The following is a 21,820-nucleotide window of genomic DNA, read 5'->3' on the forward strand; positions in this document are numbered from 1 at the left end:
AAGATATAACCATTTAAAATATTTATACAGCCAACATAGGAGCACCTACATATGTGAAACAAATACTAACAGAATTAAAGGGGGAAATAGAATGCAATGCATTCATTCTAGGAGACTTCAACACACCACTCACTCCAAAGGACAGATCAACCAGACAGAAAATAGGAGACAGAGGCACTGAACAACACATTAGAACAGATGGACCTAATAGACAGCTACAAAACTCTATACCCAAAAGCAGCAGGATATACATTCTTCTCAAGTGCACAAGGAACATTTTCCTGAATAGATCACATATTAGGCCACAAAAAGAGCCTCAGTAAATTCAGAAGGACTGAAATTGTACCAACCAGTTTCTCAGACTGCAAAGGAATGAGAGTAGAAATAAATTATTCAAAGAAAACAAAATGCCTACAAGCACATGGAGGCTTAACAACATGCTCCTAAATAATCAATGGATCAATGACCAAATAAAAACAGAGATCAAGAAATATATGGAGACCAGTGAAAACAAGAGCTCAACACCCAAAATATGTGAGACTCAGTGAAGTCAGTTCTAAGGGAGAAGTATATTGCAATACAGGCTTATCTCAAGAAAGTTGAACAATGCAGAATGAATAGTCTAAATTCACAATTAAGAACAAATGAAGCCCAAAGTCAGTAGAAGGAGGCACATAATGAAGATCAAAGCTGAAATAAATAAAATTAAGAAGAATAAAACAATAGAAAGATTCAATGAAAGCAGGAGCTGGTTCTTTGAGAGAATAAACAAAATAGATAAGCCACCAGTCAGACTTATCAAGAAAAAAAGAGAGTGTACACACATAAACTGAATCAGAAATGAAAAAGGAAAAATCACTATGGACACCACAGAAATACAAAGAATAATTTCAGAATACTATGGACGGTTATTTGCTAACAAGTTGAATAACCTAGAAAAAAATGAACAACTTTCTGGAAAAATACAACCTTCCAAGCCTGACCCAGGAAGAAACAGAGCAGCTGTTAGATCTAATGTCTGAATTCAGCAAAGTTGCAGGATAAAAAATTAATGCACAGAAATCTGAACAGAGCAATTACCAGCAAATAAATGGAACTGGTAATCAAAAAACAACATGAGAATAAAGGCCCTGGACCAGATTCACTGCTAAATTTTATCAAACATTTAAAGAAGACCTAATAACCATCCTCCTTAAATTTTTCCAAAAAGAAGAAGAGGGGGGAATACTTCCAAACTCATTCTATGGGGCCAGCATCACTCTAATACAAAAACCAGGCAAAGACACCACAAAAAAAGAAAATCACAGGCCAATATCTCTCATGAATATAGATGCAAAAATAGTCAACAAAATATTAGCAAACCAAATTCAAAAATACATAAAAAAGATCATCCATCATGATCAAGTGGTATTTATTCCAGGGATGCAAGGATGGTACAATATTCGAAAATCCAACATCACACACAGCAACAAAAAGGACAAAAACCACATGATCATCTCATAGATGCTGAAAAAACATTTGACAAAATTCAACATCCATTCATGATAAAAACTCTCAACAAAATGGGTATAGAGGGCAAGTACCCCAACATAATAAAGTCCATATATGATAAGCCCACAGCCAACATCATACTCAACAGCAAAGAGCTGAAAGCTTTTCCTCTAAGATCAAGAACAAGACAAGGATGCCCAGACTCCCCACTTTTATCCAACATTGTACTGGAGGTCCTAGCCACAGCAATCATCAAACACAAAGAAATAAAAGGCATTCACATTGGTAAGGAAGAAGTCAAACTGTCACTGTTTGCAGATGACATGATATTGTACATAAAAAACCCTAAAGAATCCACTCCAAAACTATTAGATCTAATATCTGAATTCAGCAAAGTTGCAGAATAAAAAATTAATGCACAGAAATCTGTTGTATTCCTATATACAATTGATGAACTCACAGAAAATCAGGAGAACAGTTCCATTTACAGTGGCATCTAAAAGAATAGAATACATAGGATAAATCTAACCAAAGAGATGATTGACCTATACCCTGAAATCTATAAGACACTCATGAGAGAAATTAAATAATATACCAATAAATGGGAATACACTCCATGCTCTTGAGTAGGAAGAATTAATATTGTCAAAATGGCCATCCTGCCTAAAGCAGTTTACAGATTCAATGCAATCCCTATCAAAATACCAATGCCATTCTTCAACAAACTAGAACAAATAGTTCTAAAATTTATATGGAACCACAAAAGACCCTGAATAGCTGAAGCAATCCTGAGAAGGAAGAATAAAACTGGGGGTATTATGCTCCCCAACTTCAAGCTCTACCACAAAGCCACAGTAATCAAGACAATTTGGTACTGGCACAAGAACAGACAGACCCATAGATCAATGGAACAGACTAGAGAACCCAGATATAAACCCAAGCATATATGGTCAATTAATATATGATAAAGGAACCATGGATATACAATGGGGAAATGACAGTCTCTTCAACAACTCATGTTGGCAAAACTGGACAGCTACATGTAAGAGAATGAAACTGGATTACTGTCTGATTCCATACACGGAGGTAATCTTGAAATGGATCAAAGACCTAAATGTAAGTCATGAAACCATAAAACTCTTAAAAGAAAACATAGGCAAAAGTCTCTTGAATATAATAAACATGAGCAATTTTTCTGAACACATCTCAGACAGGGGCAACAAAAGCAAAAATGAACTAATGGGACTACATCAAAGTAAAAAAGCTTCTGTATGGCAAAGGGTACTATCAGTAGAACAAAAAGGCATCCTACAGTCTGGGAGAATATATTCATAAATGAAATATCCAATAACAGGTTAACATACAAAATATATAAATAACTCACATGCCTCAACATCCAAAGAGTAAATACCCTGGTTAAAAAATGGGCAGAGAAGCTGAACAGACACTTCTCCAAAGAGAAAATTCAGATGGCCAAAAGTGATGCTCCACATCACTAATTATCAGGGAAATGGAAATTAAAACCACAATGAGATATCACCTCAAACCAGTTAGGATGGCCAGCATCCAAAAGACAAGCAACAACAAATGGTGGTGAGGATGTGGAGGAAAGGGGAAGCCTCCTGCACTGCTTGGGGGAAAAGTAAATTAGTTCAACCATTGTGGAAAGCAGTATGGAGGTTCCTTAATAAACCAGAAATGGAAAAACCATTTGACCCAGGAATTCCACTCCTAGGAATTTAACCGAAGAAAGCAAGATCCTAGATTCAAAAAGACATATGCACCCCTATGTTTATCACAGCACTATTTACAATAGCCAAGATATGGAAGCAACCTCAGTGTACATCAGTAGATGAATGGATAAAGAAGTGGTTGTACATATACACAATGGAATATTATTTAGCCATAAGAAGAAAACAAATCCTACTATTTGCAACAACATGGATGGAGTTAGAGGGTATTATGCTCAGTGAAATAAACTAGGCAGAGAAAGACAAGTACCAAATGATTTCCCTCATTTGTGGAGTGAAACAACAAAGCAAAACTGAAGGAACAAATCAGCAGTAGAAGACTCATAGACTCCAAGAAGGGACTAGAGGTTACCAAAGGGAAGGGGATTAAGGGGCATTATGATTAGTACACATAATGTAAGGGGGTCACGGAGAAGCAGTATAGCACAGAGAAGACAAGTAGTGACTCTATAGCATCTTACTATGCTGATGGTCAATGTTTGCAATAGGGTGTGTGTTGGGGACTTGATAATATGGGTGACTGTAATAACCACAATGTTCCTCATGTGAAACCTTCATAACATTGTATATCAATGATACCTTAATTACAAAAATAAAGTAAAAAAATGTTGTTGAATAAATGTGGCAATCAAAATAAAGAACAGATTGATGCACTCAGACTTTGTAGATTAAGGAAAATGATGGCTTGATTATTCTGCTATGGGGAGAACCCATTTCATATCTAGAATATTGCCTATCACATTTTAAAAGAGAACACTAGAAATGTTCTAAAGGTGTAGAGAGATATATAGAGGCTTAAAATCCTATTATGAAAACTAATTAAAGGAATTGGGAAGATTTAGGTAGAAAATTCTTAGTGGTGATGAAGAGATGGGATTCAAACATTCAATCATTTGAAGTAGACCACCTGTAGAGAGCCTTACAGTCCTGTGGTTAATGGCTCCCGTCTTAATATTTGGAGTATCTGGTATCAGTTTTCTATGAAGCCTTAGAAAATATAGCAGCACAACCACATTATTTTTATCAAGTAAGGTAACTCTAATACCTAGATTAGATTGTAACAATTTTTAATTATACAAATTGAAATATGATTCCTTATGTTCTAGAGATATATTTTGAAACATGTACAGATGAATGAAAAAGAAAAATACAAACCGAAGTATTTCAACATAAAGAATCCATTTATAGTGACCTGCCTAATGAATGGGATAATCTCTCAGAAATCAAAATTTGAAAATTTTTCCTTTCACCTCCCTTGAAACCCTATTCAAGTTTCTCATCTCATGCACACAATGAGCATTTCCTCTCCAATCCATCATACAGAACTTGCAGGAAGAATGAGTATGCACTGTTTCTCAAATTCGGTCTTCAGTACTGTTTGTCTTGGAGGTGTTCCAAAACCAAGGGCTGTTTTCAGCTTTTAAGAATCCATCCCAAAGCTTTAATTTTTCAAGTGGTTAAGGGCTAATTCAAGGAATTTACCTTGTGAATTAGTAAGAGTTAATGAAGTACGATGCTCATGAACCAAAAATAGTACTACATGAGTGCCCCGCGACTCTGACTTCACACAGCTTGGCAACACAGCAAACTTCCTGTGTGTGTGCGGGCATATGCAGATCACTGGAACTCCCAAAATGTTCTAGAGGGGAAATTGTTATTATCGAATCATCTGTGTTGGTTTGCTCTGGTTGTGGTTTTTCCAACATTAATATATTTGTGAAATTTTTACTTTTGCTGGTCTTTCTTTTAGTGATTGCTTTTTTCTAATTTTTATTGCTATTTTGTATATTTTCCATATGATTGGAGTTCTTTTCCTCACTAGAACATAAGGATAATGGTAGTGGGTAATGGAAGAGTTTTTAAATGGATGCTAAATGATTTCCTAATGTAAATGAGAAAGTTGCATTTGTTTCCTATAGCCACTATAACAAATTAACACAAACTTGGTGGCTTAAAATAATACAGATTTATTCTCTTAAGTTTAGAGGTCAGAATTCCAAAATTGGAGTCATTGGGTTAAAATTCATTGCCTTGCCTTTTCCATCTTTCAGGAGGCTGCCCACCTTCTTTGACTAATGGCTCCCTTACTCCTTCAAAGCCAGCAATGGCCGGTCGTGTCTTCCCACGCAATCACTCTGATACTCTTCTCCTCCCTCTTTTACTTATAAGGACCCATGAAATAAATTGGGCCCACCAAGATAATCCAGAATAATCTCCCCATCTCAAGAACCTTAATTACATGAGAAAAGTCCATTCTACCATATAAGGTAACATGTTCACATGTTCCAATAATTAGGACACAGACATTTTTCAGGGGGCAGAAGTATGATTAACCAGCACATTACTGGTACCTAAGAATGTTTTCTTTGCCAGAAGTACCATTGTGGTTGGTGGAGATAAGCTGAAATGGAAATAGAAGTTAATTTTGTACAACTGAAACAGTTTAATGAAAGGAATTAGAAATTATGGAAGTAGTACTGTTATTTTTACAGCTGAGGCACAATAAGACTCTGGGTTGACCACAATTTTTACTGGTTAACCCAGAAACTTAACTATCATTTAGTGCATTGCTTCAATAGAATAAATGCATCTTGGCTTCCAAACCACCACCACCAAAATGAATCTTTAAATACTAGTCATTTCTAAAGTACACTATTCTTTGAGAAAAGTGACCTCTTAGGCCATTGCTGCCTGTTTATACATTACTTTGAACTTGGTGTTTAAATCATCTAGTGGAGTCTCAGAAAGACTAAAACAAAGATTATCATTTGATAGAAACTCATTCATTCAATTAATACTTATTATGTCCTGCTGTGAGCTAGGCACTGTGCTAAGAACAGCATTTTCAGTGGTGCAGGTGAGCATGACCCCTGTCTCTGCTAGCTTTTGCCTAGTGGAAATAATTACTGGAAGAGGAAGAGAAAAGTACAAATCAAGGTCACTAGTAAGTTGTGAGATGGGGAGGGCCTTGATGAGTTACTATAATGTGAATGTTTCATCAGGAAGTGGGGGAGACTGTTGAAAGGAAAAGGAAGATAATCAAAGAGACTTGAATAAATTATTGCCTGCTTTAATCATTCTGTCTAAGGCTCAGTTGTTTGGCAGGCTTGTACCCTCAAGTGCTACTGCTTAAAAAGAAAAAGGTTTTCATTTCAATGTGACAGAAGTCCTATTTTCAGAAACTCATAAAAAATGGTTTGAAATAGCATGAAATGACAATGTATACATGCCTTAAACTCCATGCTTCAATTTCCCTGACTGCAAATACAAGAACACTTATTTATAAGAACAGAAATGAGAATTTCTATTTCCCTTATATCCTTTTTGTGGACTCTGTGGGTTTCTTATTAAATAATGGACAGTGAAACAAATTGCTTTCATCTTTTGAAAGCCTTTTTTCTGTCTTAAATGATTTTGAACTTTTTCTCCCCTTTTTGAGCATTCATAGAGATGAGCATATTTTAAAAACTGTCCAGAATATAACAGTAAACATATTTGGTAATGCAACTGATTGTCACTATGGCAACACTGAATGTGTTTGACATTTAGTCTTTCCATTATTTTTCGTTGCTATAGCAATGAAACCTTGGATTCTGACACCATTTCCAAATTCTATTAAAATAAAGTCCGTTTCAGCCCCCAAGAAGGAGAGAGAGCCAGTACTATTAATGCACAAGATACAGTATTTTCTAACACTAGGACATAGATGACATGAGACACACTTTGCTGAACTTTAATCAAACTGGAAAACATGCTTAGAAAGTAGAAAAATATAAAGGAAAACCTCAGAAAGTAGAGCAAAAGTAAACCATTTTTTTTGTTATCAAAAATCAACTTATTTTCATGTTTAAAAATAGCTTTAATTTATGACATTGTAATTTAACATCAAATATTAATGGATAAAAGAGAATCTCATTTCTTTTTAGGAGAACTGAATAAAATAATGGCAATTAAGGGCCACAAAAATTAGTAATTACTTGGGGCTTAAGGGGCTTTTAGTGTTTAAGGAAATATATGATCTATTCATCTACTTTTGAACTTATAATTAGGAACCAGAATATTGTTACATTATTATGAAATTATTATATGCAACAGTAGAAACATACTTCAGCTTCACATTTTTGATTAATGGAAAAAATAGGGAGAGATTTAGAAGAAAAATAGGAGTATTGAGGATGCAGTATAGAAAAGAAGATATTAAAAATGAAATTTAGTGATAATGTAATGAAGGTGATGTAAAATAAGAACCAAAAAATATGAAAAGGTAGACAGAGGGATCTGAAAGGAGACAGAGCCAAAAATTCTGAGAGGGATGTTTTATATGACTTATGGCTTATATTGTAGGAGTTATTGGTATATTACCAGCTTATTTGGGCTATCAACAGCTATATAAGTTGCCACTGATTTATTCATCTCTGTAACAATTTAGAAAAAGTGTTTATGGCACAGAGAGATAATAGCTAGAGGAGGCATCGGGCTGGAATCAGAGGGCACTGTCGCAGTCCCACCAGTTCCTTGCTATGTCAATTGACTAAGCCTCCCAACTTTTCTGAGCCTGTTTCCTTTTGCATAAAATGATGGTATATACTAAACTCCATGCCTCAGTTTCTCTAACTGTAATAACCCCTTTAAAGAGGTAATACGTGCAAAGGCTAGTACTTAGTAAGCATCCAGCAAATGTAGTAGTTTTTATATTTTCTAGCAAGGAATAATGGGAATGGGAGTGGGAAGGACACGACTTTTGTTTCTCAAGTTATGAAGTTTTTAAGAAATCAAATAATTTGATATAGAAGAACAGGCTACTTGAGGTGGAAGAACATGACTCCTAGAAGTAGAACATGGTATAGTGGAAAGAACCTAGAGCAGAAGCTGGCTGACTCAAGAGGTGGTCTCAGCAGACCAGTAATCACGGCACAAGCCACAGACCACTCCATAACTGCCTTCTCCTTTGTAATATGGAGACAAAAGATGACATACTGAAACAGAAACTAAAGGATACAGACTATAAATAAAAGTATGATAATGTCTTTTATCTTTTTATGAAGTTAGAAATTATTTTTAAAAGGAGTGATCAACAGGATCGTCTGTACCCATCTTGTTAACCATGGTTTACAGCTGTATTTTTGTATCTTGGAGTTGCATATATAAATGGTGTGATGTGTGAAATGGTATAAGGAGAATGTTTCTGTGTTTGGGTTAGGGGATGGCTTAAAATTCAAAGTACTCTCTATTTCTGGATCTTATTAAGTGTTTTTCTCCCTACTCATGCTGTGTCCTCTCTATCTTTTCTCCTGCTTCTATAGTTGAATAGTCCAAAAAGTCTTGCCAGGAATCACAGCTCCTGTCTTTAAAAATACAAACAAGTTGAGTAACCAAAGGCAAGTTTTCTAGGCCAACTCAGGATCCCATTTACATTTGTGTTATTGTTGTTGTATATTGTTCACAGCCACTGTTACTCCCCAAAACCAAATCATCTCAATAGAAAGAAAAAAACAGGAACAAACTTTGCCTATAGACAACATAGGCTGTAGTGTTTAGGTGTTCCATGGAAATTGGTAAAGAAGCGAAGTAAAAGCAATGCACAATGTCACAGAGAAAAGCTTCAGTCAGCTGTTAAGCAATGAGAGATTCATTGACTTACTGTTCACTAAGACTACTGTTGAAAGAAACTATATGACCATTGTCCCTTACATGACCTGAAATCTAATTTTGTTTGGGAATGAACAGTAAATATAAAGTCTGTACAGGGTACAGGGGTAAAAGAAAGACAAGTGACATGATCCTTACCTCTGAGGTTATTACAATACCCACCAACAAATGTCAGGAAAAAGATAGTTTTACTGTCCCCTACTACACTAGAGTCTTTTCATAGCTTTTGGCCATCTTTAAAGCAATCTCCTTGCAGGTAGTGATCACATTCATTTTGAGAGATGATACAGTGTAGGGTTTAAGTGTACAGACTGTCTCTGGGTTAAACTCCAGCTCTACCACATTAATTGTGCAACCTTGGGAAGATACTTAACATCTTTTTGCATCAACTCTAAAAAATATGAGGAATACTAGTAGATGTCCCATGGTTATTATAGTTAAATAGATTAATGCATATGAAGCCCTTAGGTCAGTACTTCACACAGAAGAGTATTCAATACTTATTTTTTAAAATGTGTTGAGGAAAGAGAACAGGCCAGTGAATAATAAGATCCCAATTCCAAATATATAATTCTTATAAAAGGAACTCAAGAACACACACATATAAACACAACAAAGAAGTTACAAAAAGTCACAGTATTTCTCAAGATGAGGAAACAGTATGATTAAGCTTTCCTACTAAAATGAAATTTATGCACATTTTTCTGTTGAAACAGTGCAAAAAAGTCTAGGTCGACTTTTCACTAAATATTCAGGATGTATTGAGATGATGTGATCTATAAATAAACAAAACAGGCTATTTTGCATAAATAAAACTCATTCTACAGGGGAATCAAAGAAACAGGTGACCAGTGCACAAAACTGCTGAAACTGTTATTCAACAAGAAGCCTCTTTGACTGTCAAACAGGAGAGATAAATAGAATATTATATATGATTTTTAAAACTGAGCTCCAAATAGAAAGTCACTAGGGCACACATTTCAAATTGCAAGAATAGATGTGCAATTGATCTGTTTCTTCTATGGGCAACTTTATGTTTAGGTGCTCTGGAATGAAGAACAGGATGATTTTTTGAAAAAATATTGTTAATGATTCTTCCAATGACCACAGACCCAAACTATTTCATAAACTATTCCAGTAAAAACCAAACTTGCCACCAAAAACACAAATGGCACCCCAACCACTGGTGCATGTTAGAATGCCAGGACCCATTTGACTTCTCAAGATTTGATGCCAGGCTAATCTTTGAAACTAAAATCTGCAATCCCCACCTCTTTCTATAATAATTACTATTTTTAAATAGTTCGTGCCCTAACATTTCCTATTTTTCCCAGCTATAAGAGAAAAAAACTCTAAAGGAAAATAATTGGAACAATTTCTATAGGAACCATTTTAGCTTTCCATTCAACATAAATTTTTAGAAACATGAAATTTGATGGTTTAAAGCTTTCAATGCATTTTACAATTTAATTTACAATTTATCTGACAGAGGATGAAAATTGCAAGCAATCTGGTGATCACCACAGAGGGCAAAATACAGTGAATTTTATCTTGTCATTTCTCACTTCAATTCATCAAATATGTTTTTGCCAGCCTAAGTGCTGGGTGATGTTCTAGGTACTGGAGATAAAAAGGTAGAAGGGCTAGAGGATTAAAGATGGTGGTGTGAGAGGAGAGAAAGAGACCACCTCCTAAAACCACATATAGTAGAATAATATAATTAATAGAACTAATCCTGAAAGAGCAACAGGAAAAAAGGCTGCGCTAGACTGCATACACCTGGAGGACAGAACAGACCTCACAGAACAAGGTAACATACCAAAGCCATCATCCGGCGGGACCCAAGCCCTTCCCTCACCCCAGCTCACCAGCAGGAGGAAGAGAAATGGAGCAGGGAGGGGGTGGAGGCCTGGGACTGCTGAACACCTGGCCTTGGAGGTCTGCTCTGAGAGCACGAACCTACATTGCATGGTGCTCTGGTATTTAGTAGGGTTGGAAAGCTAAGACAGGCAGAATACCTGGAGAGACAGAGATTCCAACTGCTTTTGGAAGACAGGAATTCATATCCAGATGATCTGGGTGGGCAGTCTGAGAGACTTCCTAAAAGTGAGAGGGCTGCTAAAGGGGAAAGGATTGAACAGAGCTTACCGCTCGGGATAAAGGACAGGTAGACAAAATTGTCCAGGTGTACTATGCCCAGAACTTTGGGAACTTTCACGATCTTTGGGTGCTCCATCCCCCTGGCTGGCTTCACAGCTCCAAGGACCCCCTCCATGATACGCAACCTGCTGGGCCTTCCTCCCAGCCAGCCCGCACCTGGCTTGCAAACTGGCAAACCCTGCCCTGGCGTCAGGCCAGCCAGAGGGAAACCCCACCTACAGCAGCTAAAAACACAGAACATAGAGGCTTACAGCTATGTGTTCAGCCCACTTGTTCTGGAAGTGGAGACCATAGCAGCAGTGAAGCAGGAACAGGTCTTTCCTCCCCTCAGGCAGCACACCACTCCCCTGCAACCACCAACATCACTCCAGTGGCTGAGCACGTCCAGATAGTAGAGCTTTTGGGCACTAGAGGGCACCACATACAAATATGAAATGTCAAAGGAACCTGGTTCAAAGCAAAATCTCAACACCAGAAAAAGGATAGCATGAGACTGAACTAATAAATCTTCCTGAAGAGATTTCAAAATAAAAATCATAAACATGTTCATGGAGGTACAGAAAAATATTCAAGAATTCAGGAACAAATTTAGGAAGGAGATCCAACTGTTGAGGAACACAATGAAGCATATTAAAAGCAGATTAGATACTTCTTGGTGTCTGTGAGTCTGTTCCTGTTTTGTTCCTTCAGTTTTGCTTTGTTGTTATACTCCACAAATGAGGGAAATCATTTGGTACTCATCTTTCTCCACCTGGTTTATTTCACTGAGCATAATATCCTCCAGCTCCATCCATGCTGTTGTCAGTGGTCAGATTTGTTTCTTTCTTATGGCTGAATAGTATTCCATTGTGTATATGTACCATTACTTCTTTGTCCATTCATCTACTGATGGACACAGGTTGCTTCCATATCTTGGCTATTGTAAATAGTGCTGCAAAAAACATAGGGGTGCATATGTCTTTTTGAGAAATTATATTCTTTGTGTAAATTCCTAGGAGTGGAATTCCCAGTTCAAATTGTATTTCGATTTTTAGTTTTTTGAGGAACCTCCATATTGCTTTCTACAATGGTTGAACTAGCTTACATCCCTACCACCAGTGTAGGAGGGTTCCCTTTTCTCTACAACCTCGCCAGCATTTGCTGTTGTTAGTCTTTTCTATGTTGGCCATCCTAACTGGTGTGAGGTGATATCTCATTGTGGTTTTTTCCATTTCCCTGATAATTAGCAATGTGGAGCAACATTTCATGTGCCTGTTGGCCATCTGAATTTTTTCTTTGGAGAAGTGTCTAATCAGCTCCTCTGCCCATTTTTTAATTGGCTTATTTGCTTTTTGTTTGTTGAGGTGCATGAGCTCGTTATATAATTTGGATGTCAACCCCTTATCAGGTATGCCATTTATGAATATATTCTCCCATACTGTAGGATGCCTTTTTCTTCAACTGATGGTGTCTTCTGCTGTACAGAAGCTTTTTAGTTTGATATAGTCCCACTTGTTCATTTTGCTTTTGTTTCCCTTGCCCTGGGAGATATTTTCATGAAGAAGTTGCTCACGTTTATGTGCAAGAGGTTTTTGCCTGTTTTTTCCTATGAGTTTTATGGTTTCATGACTTATATTCAGGTCTTTGATCCATTTTGAGTTTACTTTTGTGTATGGAGTTAGACAATAATCCAGTTTCATTCTCTTGCATGTAGCTGTCCAGTTTTGCCAACACCAGCTGTTGAAGAGGCTGTCATTTCCCCATTGTATTTTCATGGCTCCTTTATCATATATTAATTGACCATATATGCTTGGGTTTATATCTGGGCTCTCTAGACTGTTCTACTGGTTTATGGGTCTGTTCTTGTGCCCATACCAAATTGTCTTGATTCCTGTGACTTTTTAGTAGAGCTTTAAGTCAGGGAGCATGATTCCCCCTATTTTATTCTTCCTTCTCAGGACTGCTTTGGCTATTCAGGATTCAAGTGCTAATTTTTTTAAATCAGAAATAATCAATCTGAATTTAGGTTTCAACAAATTTGTAGTTGAAAAAGTAGATTCACATAACTGAAGTTTTTCACACATACTTAGAAGTTATCTAGTCATTGAATGGAGTATCAGTTTTGTAATTACAATTAATTAAAATTAAATGTAATTAAAATTCAATTATTTGTTGTATTAGCCATTTCTCAAGGTGTGGGAAAACTGCAATATTTCCAGAATCTCTCCCCTAACCTTAGTGCATCTCCATATCAACAGGAGTTTTCAGGGGGTGGAGAGCAGTAGTCTTTCTCCATATCAATAGGTGATTACAGCACCCTGTAGGAGAGGTTTGGGGGCTGAGTAACGAGAGACAGGTGAGTAGGAGTAGATGACGGCTTGTAAGCAATAAATGATTTCTCCCAGTTTATTTCTCCCTTTGATTGATTTCAGCTTCAAAGATTTCTTTGCACCAGGCTGGGAACATATTTTCCCCCATGTTACACAAGTGTTATTTGGATACTGGCCCATAGCTGGACAGGTCAACTCCAAAATATGGGTGTAAGTACCTTAGGTCAAATCTCTAGCCTGAAATGAACAATAAGAAAAATCAAATGGGGAAGCAGATTATCAGATTAGTAATGAGGTACTAAAAACAGGCATTTAGGCTGTAAGTCTGGGGAAAGGAAATCCTGGGGCAAAATACCTCTAAAAACTGAAATCAGTCAAAGGGAGAAATAAAGTTTAAAACCTGTTTATTGCTTACAAATTTCAGTCCAGGGCTGTCTTTCTCCTCTGCTCTGGAAGAAGCCAGCAACCCAGCCAGCCCCCTCCCCTTAACATCCCAGGTCCAGACAAGCCCTCTGGGGCCCAGGTAATTAATTACTCATTGATATGGATATGACCTTCTCTCCACCCATGAGGATATGCAAATGTACTAAAGCCAGGCAAGATATTCTGGGAATGTTACAATTTTACCTCAAGGCCACCCCTCCAGAAATCTTGCCTTACAATCTAATCATTCCCCTTCTTCTGCAATGGTCCCTGGGTGAGAAAACTGGAGCATTGTGACCAGACTAGTGACATAACAATAACAACAGAAGTAAAATTATGACAATCCTCAAGACAGAGGATTCAGCTAGGTTCAAAGTCTTATGCAGATTAAGTCCATAGCTAGTCCATTCCACAGGCAGGCAGTAACTGAGGGTCCAGAGCAATCATCACACAGCAGCAGCAGCCAGTTGGCGCATCAGACCACAAGTACTGTAGGACTGTAGGAGAAAATAACCTTAAGGGTGATAAGATACACATTTTAATGACACCAGCATAGGCAAATCTTGTCCATTAGATAGGATACATGCCAGATAGTGGTCCTGTGATAAAACAGTGGCATGAATGGAATCTCATCCTGGTCTAGTATGCCAGACTTTCACCCCCTTCACTGTCGGAGTTATAGATGGGTCAATATATAGGGTTATGGGAGGTACATGCACAGGCCATAAAGATAAAACAAAACTTCCCTGCAAGATGCTCTTACCTCCTGGATGTTTTGGGTACACTACTGTGACCTTTGGGGGCCATTCAGCTGTTACTCCAGGAACACACAGAAAGCCAGCTTCCAGGCCTTTTCCCCAAGGTACAAGAAGGGCCAGCCATCACTGGTCCATATGTTGAAACGTCCAAGGTCAGCTCCATTCAACAGTGTCTCCAAGGCTTAGTGCAATAGGGGCTGGCAGCAGTATGTTGCTCTGCTGGCCATATCCTGGCTTTAATAACTCCTCTTTGGTTTGGATGTACATTGTACAGAAGAGGCAGAAAGATGTGTGAGCATATCCACAGGGCTCAGGGCTCCTTTATGTGGCTTCTCATTCAAACACTGCAGCACTGTCCATACGCGAACTGACCAGCCCTGTAGACTTGGTGTCCGACTTCAGATGAGATTTCAACAAACCATTATATTTCTCTATTGTGCCTGCCCCAGTAGGATTATATGGTACATGAAATTTTCACTTTATTCCTAATTGCTACACCCATTCTTGTAACACATGTCCAGTAAAGTGGGTGCCTTGATCACTCTCAGTCACCTGAGGCTGGCCATAGGCGCAAAGAGACGCTCCAGACCCCTCTTCGTGGTTTGCTGATCTGCACAACATGTAGGCAAAGCAAACAATAGTCCAGTAGCTGTGTCCATATGTGTCATGGCATACCGATATCCTTCTGATATGGGCAGAGGCCCAATATAGTCTATTTGCCACCTGATAAGGGGTATTGTTTTTTTTATTATTGACCCATGTTGCTGTGGGACTCAGTGTAAGTCCCTCTTAGAGCACACAAGGCACTCCTTCCAGGCTTTGCTGACTTTTTCAAAGGTCAATGGCAAGCCCCACCTATGGGGTACAGCCAACACTGTCTTTTGCCCCATGTACAACAAACGTTGGTGTAGCCATTGGGCCACATCAGAAGCAGGCTTCCCTTCTAGCCAGCACACCTGGGCCAATGTGTCTGCTTCATCATTCCCTGGGGATGCCAAAGGTAAATGGCCAGTCACATGATAGATAGTAACAGTCTTAGTCTGTCCAGAGGCCTGTAGGTCTTGCCACAACTCTTGCCCCAAAGGGGCCAGTGACCGACCATCCAGTTGGCAAGGTACCATGTTGGTAGCCACAGGGTCAAGCCCCTATTGACGGCCCAACTGTCAGTGAAGACAACTATTGGGGAGAGCTCCTGGGTGATCACAAGCCATTCTGCCCACAACTCAGCCCATTGACTGCTCTTCCCCTCTCCATCCTCCATCCATATTGTCTCAGTCTTAGGATGGAAAGCCACAGTCCTCCACTTCGGGGGCTGCCAATGACAGATGCCATCTGTGTACCAAGCATCTTCAGGTATAGGGCCTTTTCCCTCCTGATAAGGAGTATCAGCTACCAAGGGCTGAAAAGCAAGTTCTTCCTGCTTTCCACTGATATAATGTAACAATATAAGCATTGTTCAATATGCCCCAATAAGCATTGGAGTTCTCCACTTAAGGGGTAGTAGAGAAGGTGCAGCACTGCTGTGAATATGCACCCCATTTGGCCACTCCTCTCTGTGGCCTTTGGATGCAGTCTTACACCCACCCATGATCGGATAGGTGGTTATTACCTTGGTCAGAGCTGTTGCAGAGATGGGCTCCACATCCAGCAAGGCGTGGTACACAGCAGCCAGTTGCTTCTCTATCAGTGTACCAGACCTCTGCTCCTTTCCATAGTTGTGACCAGAATCCAATAGGGTGGCATGTCCGTTCAAGCCACTGCCAAAGACCCCATCCCTAACCATCTTAATACATGAACATCTAGTTTACAGGGCCTTGATGAGTCCATTATATTCAAGGCCTATGTGGCCTTGACTGCCTGCTTGGCAGCAGTAAAAGCAGATGCACATGTCTCATCCCAGTCCCACCTGATGCCCTTTCGTACCAACCAGTATAAGGGCTTCAGAATTTATGCCAAGTGCAGGACAAACACTCTCTGGTATCCCAAAAGACCCAAAAACTCTTGTAATGCTGCCACAGTGGTAGGGGTGGGGAAAGACTGGACCTTGTCTATGACTGCTTCTGGAACAATTTTAGTTTTACCCATCCAGACAACCCCCAATAATTTCACAGACAAGTCACGTCCCTGAACCTTGGTGCTGTGCATAGCCCATCCTTTTTCCTGTAGATGTTGCAGCAGTCTAGGAACTGCCCCTTCTAAATCTGCAAGAGAATCACATGTGAGCATAACATCATCAATGTAGTGATACAACTGCACTGTTTGCAGTTTCCTCCATGTGGCCAAGTCCCAGGCTATAAGTCCATGACAGATGGTGGGACTGTGGAGGTATCTCTGTGGAAGGACTGTGAATGTTCACTGCCAGCCTTCCCATGTGAAGGCAACTGTTCCTGGCTTTCCTGTAGTATGTCAATTGAAAAGAAAACATTAGCAAGGTCTACTACATAATGATATGGTCCCAGTTCATGGCTGAGGGTGTCCAGACTGTCTGCTATAGAGGGGACAACAGCATGCAAAGGGGGTGTGGCTTTATTCCATTCCCTGTAGTCTGCAGTCATACTCCAGGAGCCATCTGGCTTTCTCACTGGCCACACTGGGTAACTAAAAGGACTATGAGTGGGCTTTATGATGCCCACCTTCTCCAACTCCGGTAGAGTTTCTCCAATTTCCTTGTGCCCCCCAGGCAATTTATACTGCTTAGTATTTGTCACCCGCTGAGGTACAGGCAGAGCTACAGGTGGGTGCTTAGCATGTCCCCTCAGAACTGCTTTTACCACACATACCCTCAGTCTGAACTCACCTGCAGTGGTCTGTCACCACAGGCCCTGCATGATATCTACCCCAAAAATACATTCAGGGATAGGAGAGATGTACACAGTATACTCCTTTTGGGGTAAATGCCATATCACTAGTGGGTTTTGGGCTTTCTTCACTTTAAGTGCCTTACCCCCATAGCCATCTCTCATAGTAGGGGTTCTGGGAAAATGCTCAGGGTTGCCATGAATCAAAGAACATTTAGCTCCTGTGTCCACCAGTGCCAGGACATGCTGTACATTCACAGGGGACCAATGAATTGCTAATTCTACATCTGGCCTGTGGTCCCCACCATGTCCCCCAAGGTGGAGACTTTGACCACCCCCCTCATTCATACCACGATGTCCAATCATCCTCCTGTGGGCGTGAGGGCTCAGGTGAATCCTGAGTACTGTCTCCCATGAAGTTCTGCAGGGACACAGGACAGGCATGAGGTCTTGTCTCTGGTTTCCATGTCCTGAACCTCAGTGGCTGAAACTGCTGCTCTGGCTTTAATTGGTACCACAGTTCTAACAATATTCTATTGGGCTGCCCATCGAGTTTTTCTTTCACTGCCCCGGCCTTTATCAAATCAACCCACATCTGGGTCCTCGAGACCTTCACGGGGCTTTTTGCACTTCTCCTTTCTATCATGGCCTGTACTTCCCTCTGTGCCCTTATTGTTTCACCCTCCCCCAGATCTGCTAAAGTGTCACTTATGGGTTGTCTTATGTGGGGGGCAAGAGTAGTCACTAGAGATGTGGGAGCTGTATGCAGCACCAGGTTTCTCATTCCTACAGCGAACACCTCCTCATCAGGGCCCTGGGGGTCTGTATTATAGATGATATTTTTCATACCCAATTCCCACAGTACCTGTTGGAGCTCTGCATACATTTTCCAACTCCTGGGAAAATATGGTAAATCACCCTGATGAGGTCAAACTACCCTGATGGCAGCTGTCAGCCATTCCAGGAGCGTCTGATTCCCTGAGGCGTGATGGGCATTTTGCAAGGTCTGCCGGCGGGAAGGGCAAGTCATCAGGGAAGCCAGTCTATTCATCTCAGTACCCGACATAACAATGTTTTCCACCCCCCGTATCCCAGAGATGTAAAAGCCATGTAGGGAGAGATTCCGATGGCCTCTGCCTACACTGTACACTCATGTCCACCAGCTCATCCTGGCTCTAGGGGTGGAGTGTGGAGTGCTCCACAACCTGGAGAGGGGACTGCCCCTCTGCCTGAGGAGACCGCGGTTTTTATTTTCTTAATTACAGCTTGGTGGACCTTTAAAATAGGCCCTCCACCAATGGCTCCTCCCCCAAGGCCTCCTGTAATGTGGCTTTTCCTGCCATCTCTACCCTCGCTGCTGCTGAGGAATCTTCTAGGAACATGACCTACCTTTTCAGTAACTGTCTCTCTTTAACAGGATCCCATAGGTTATTGTCCAGCTCCTCCAAGCGATGCTGAAGTGTGTGCTCTCTGCCACCTAAGGCCCCCTCTCTCTTCACTAAGCCTCTTGATAATTCACTCTTTCTCCTGTGTAACACTTTTCCACTATCTCGATGAAAAGAGACCGTACAATGCCAGCCACTACATGGACCCCTATGATCTCCAAAGTCTTCCGACTCACGGAGGGCTAATTCTGCAGCCTCCAGTGTTTCCCCCCTTCCCCAATTCTGGGGAAGGCCCCACCCCTCTAGGAGGTCTTCACCCTAGACCAATTCCCCACTAGGTTTCCCAATCTGGAAGCCCCACAGCTGGGGGGCTAATAACAGGTGTAGTGGCACCCTCTGCTGCTGCCTTTACTGGGGCTTCCACACCACCCACAGGAGCAGCCCTCCCGAAGGTCGCACCCATTATGACAGATTTCAGGTTCAGAGGAACCCTGCCGACTGCACCAGATGTAAGTCCAGGGAAAGCAAATCCCCAGGCAAAATACCTCTAAAAATTGAAATCAGTCAAAGGGAGAAATAAAGTTTAAAACCTGCTTATTGCTTGTAAACTGCAGTCCAGGGCCGTCTTTCTCCTCTGCTCTGGAAGAAGCCAGCAAGCCAGCCAGCCCCCTCCCCTTCACCTCCCAGGTTCATACACACCTGTCAGTTGCCCAGGTAATTACCCATTGACATTGAGAGGACCTTCTCTCCACCCCTGAGGATATGCAAATTCACTAAAGCCAGGCAAGATATTCTGGAAATGTTACAATTTTACCCACATAGGCTTACCTTCACTTTCTCCCTGTTGATCCACACTGACTCAGCCAAGATGTAGCTGAGTGTAATTCCAGGGGAAAATCCCAGGGCAAAATACCTTTGAAACTGAAATCAGTCAAAGGAAGAAATAAAGTTTATTTCTTACAAGCAGTTGTCCACTTCTGCTTCCCCATGTCTCTAGTAACCAGGCTGCAGAAGGAGACCCCACCCAACCTTCTTGTCCAGTTTAGACCTTGCTCACCCTCCTAATTACCTACTAATAAGAAGATGAACTATTCCTCTCCACCCCCTAGAAACACCCATTGTGTGGAGATGCACTAAAGCCAGGCAAGAGATTCTGCAAATATTGAAATTTTACACACACTGAGGAAAAAATGGAGTATTTGGAAAAGTTCCCACAACAAACAAATAGGTTAATTGGAAGAATCTTAGAGTTCATGATATGAAAGCAACAGTTCTTAACACCTACTGACTTATTCTAGGTCTTATCCCTGTTACTGAAGTAAATAAATAGATTCAAGTGGCTGACCGACTTTGAAAGGGGAGAGAGAGAATGTGTTTGGTCATATAGGAATGGATAATTCTCTTACCTTCTCACTGCACTCACTCAAAGCATCCACCACAAACAAAACCCAAAATTATAATATATAAATTTTCATATTTTTCCAAAACAACAGAAATTTTCTTGTTCTACTTAGGCAAAAGTGTATACATGTTTCTTACAAAAAGTCATAAGTAAAAATCTGAAAGATTAAACTTATCCTTCCTGACATTTCAAAGATTGTATTTCATAAGTACTTCCTATTTTATGGAAGAGAATTCCTCCAGGACTCTAGCAAGGGTTCACCATTCATCCAGAATATTCCATTATTTATTTACAAAATCTCTTTTAAGTATCTATTATATTCTAGGCACTGCTAAACAAAGGAATTAGAATGAATAAGAACCATCTACATGGGACATGTGATAAGAGCTGTCACAAGAAAGGAAAGACACTGACTGTTGATGCCGGGGTTCTTGTTCATGGAGTTGGAGAATAAACTTTGCAAACACTCAAGGTAGGAGCACTAGGTAGAGGCTTTTATTTAGAGATAAAGTGAGAGGACAGAACTCCGGGCTCATGCCAGGAGGGGACAAGACAGCTCATAGTCGGCCTGTTGTCTAGGGGTTTTATGCACAGTTGAGGATTTAAGGAATGGGGGTAAAGGGCTAGGGGTGCAGACTTGTTGAGTGGTCCCAGAATGCTCTTTTTTGATGAGTAACAGAAAATTTCCTGCTCTGTTTCTTTCTCAGGTTAGCAGTTTTCCTCTGGGAGCATGTCAATTAAGACAGCCAGCCCTACCCGCAAGGTGGGCTGGGTGTTGCCTGTTTGCTAAAGTGTGTTAAGAATCTTGCTTCTTAACTTCTTGGGCTGTTTATAGTTGGGATTGCTTACTAAATTAATCTCGTTCCTAGGTTGCAGATTACTTGATTAGGATTAGAGAAGGAAACACAGCACATAGCTACAGTTAAAAATAAGCTGGGCCTTTTAGAAGGCTAAGGCAATTTATTTATTTATTTATTTATTTATTATTTTGATATCGTTAATGTACAATTACTTGAACAACATTATGGTTACTAGACTTCCCCCTATTATCAAGTCCCCCCACATACCATTACAGTCACTGTCCATCAGCGCAGTAAGATGCTATAGAATCATTACTTGTCTTCTCTGTACATACTGCCTTTCCCATGTGCCCCCCTGCTATATTATGTGTGTTAATCATAATTCCCCTTTTTCTCCCTTATCCCTCCCTTCCCACCCATCCTTCACAGTCCCTCTCCCTTTGGTAACTGTTAGTCCATTCTTGGGTTCTGTGAGTCAGCTGCTGTTTTGTTCTTCAGTTTTTTATTTGTTCTTATACTCCATAGATGAGTGAAATCATTTCATACTTGTCTTTCTCTGCCTGGCTTATTTCACTGAGCAAAATACTCTCGAACTCTGTCCATGATGTTGCAAATGGTAGGATTTGTTTTCTTCTTATGGCTAAATAATATTCCATTGTGTATATGTACCACATCTTCTTTATCCATTCATCTACTGATGGACATTTAGGTTGCGTCCATTTCTTGGCTATTGTAAATAGTGCTGCGATAAACATAGGGGTGCATATGTCTTTTTCAAACTGGCCTCAAAAACATGTAACGCTTCATGAATTTGCATATCATCCTTGCGCAGGGACCATGCTAATCTTCTCTATATCGTTCCAATTTTAGTATATGTGTAGCCGAAGAGGGCAC

At 40.1% G+C, this 21,820-nt stretch overlaps 1 non-coding gene across 1 annotated transcript; it reads right to left on the reverse strand.

The window, feature by feature from the left end:
• Positions 1-21,713: 21,713 nt before the first annotated feature.
• LOC118967717 (U6 spliceosomal RNA) lies at positions 21,714-21,820 on the reverse strand. Its single transcript, XR_005054936.1, has one exon. It is a non-coding gene; the product is annotated as a U6 spliceosomal RNA (small nuclear RNA).

Source organism: Manis javanica, chromosome 6 (assembly GCF_040802235.1).
Source record: "Manis javanica isolate MJ-LG chromosome 6, MJ_LKY, whole genome shotgun sequence".
NCBI lineage: Eukaryota > Metazoa > Chordata > Mammalia > Pholidota > Manidae > Manis > Manis javanica.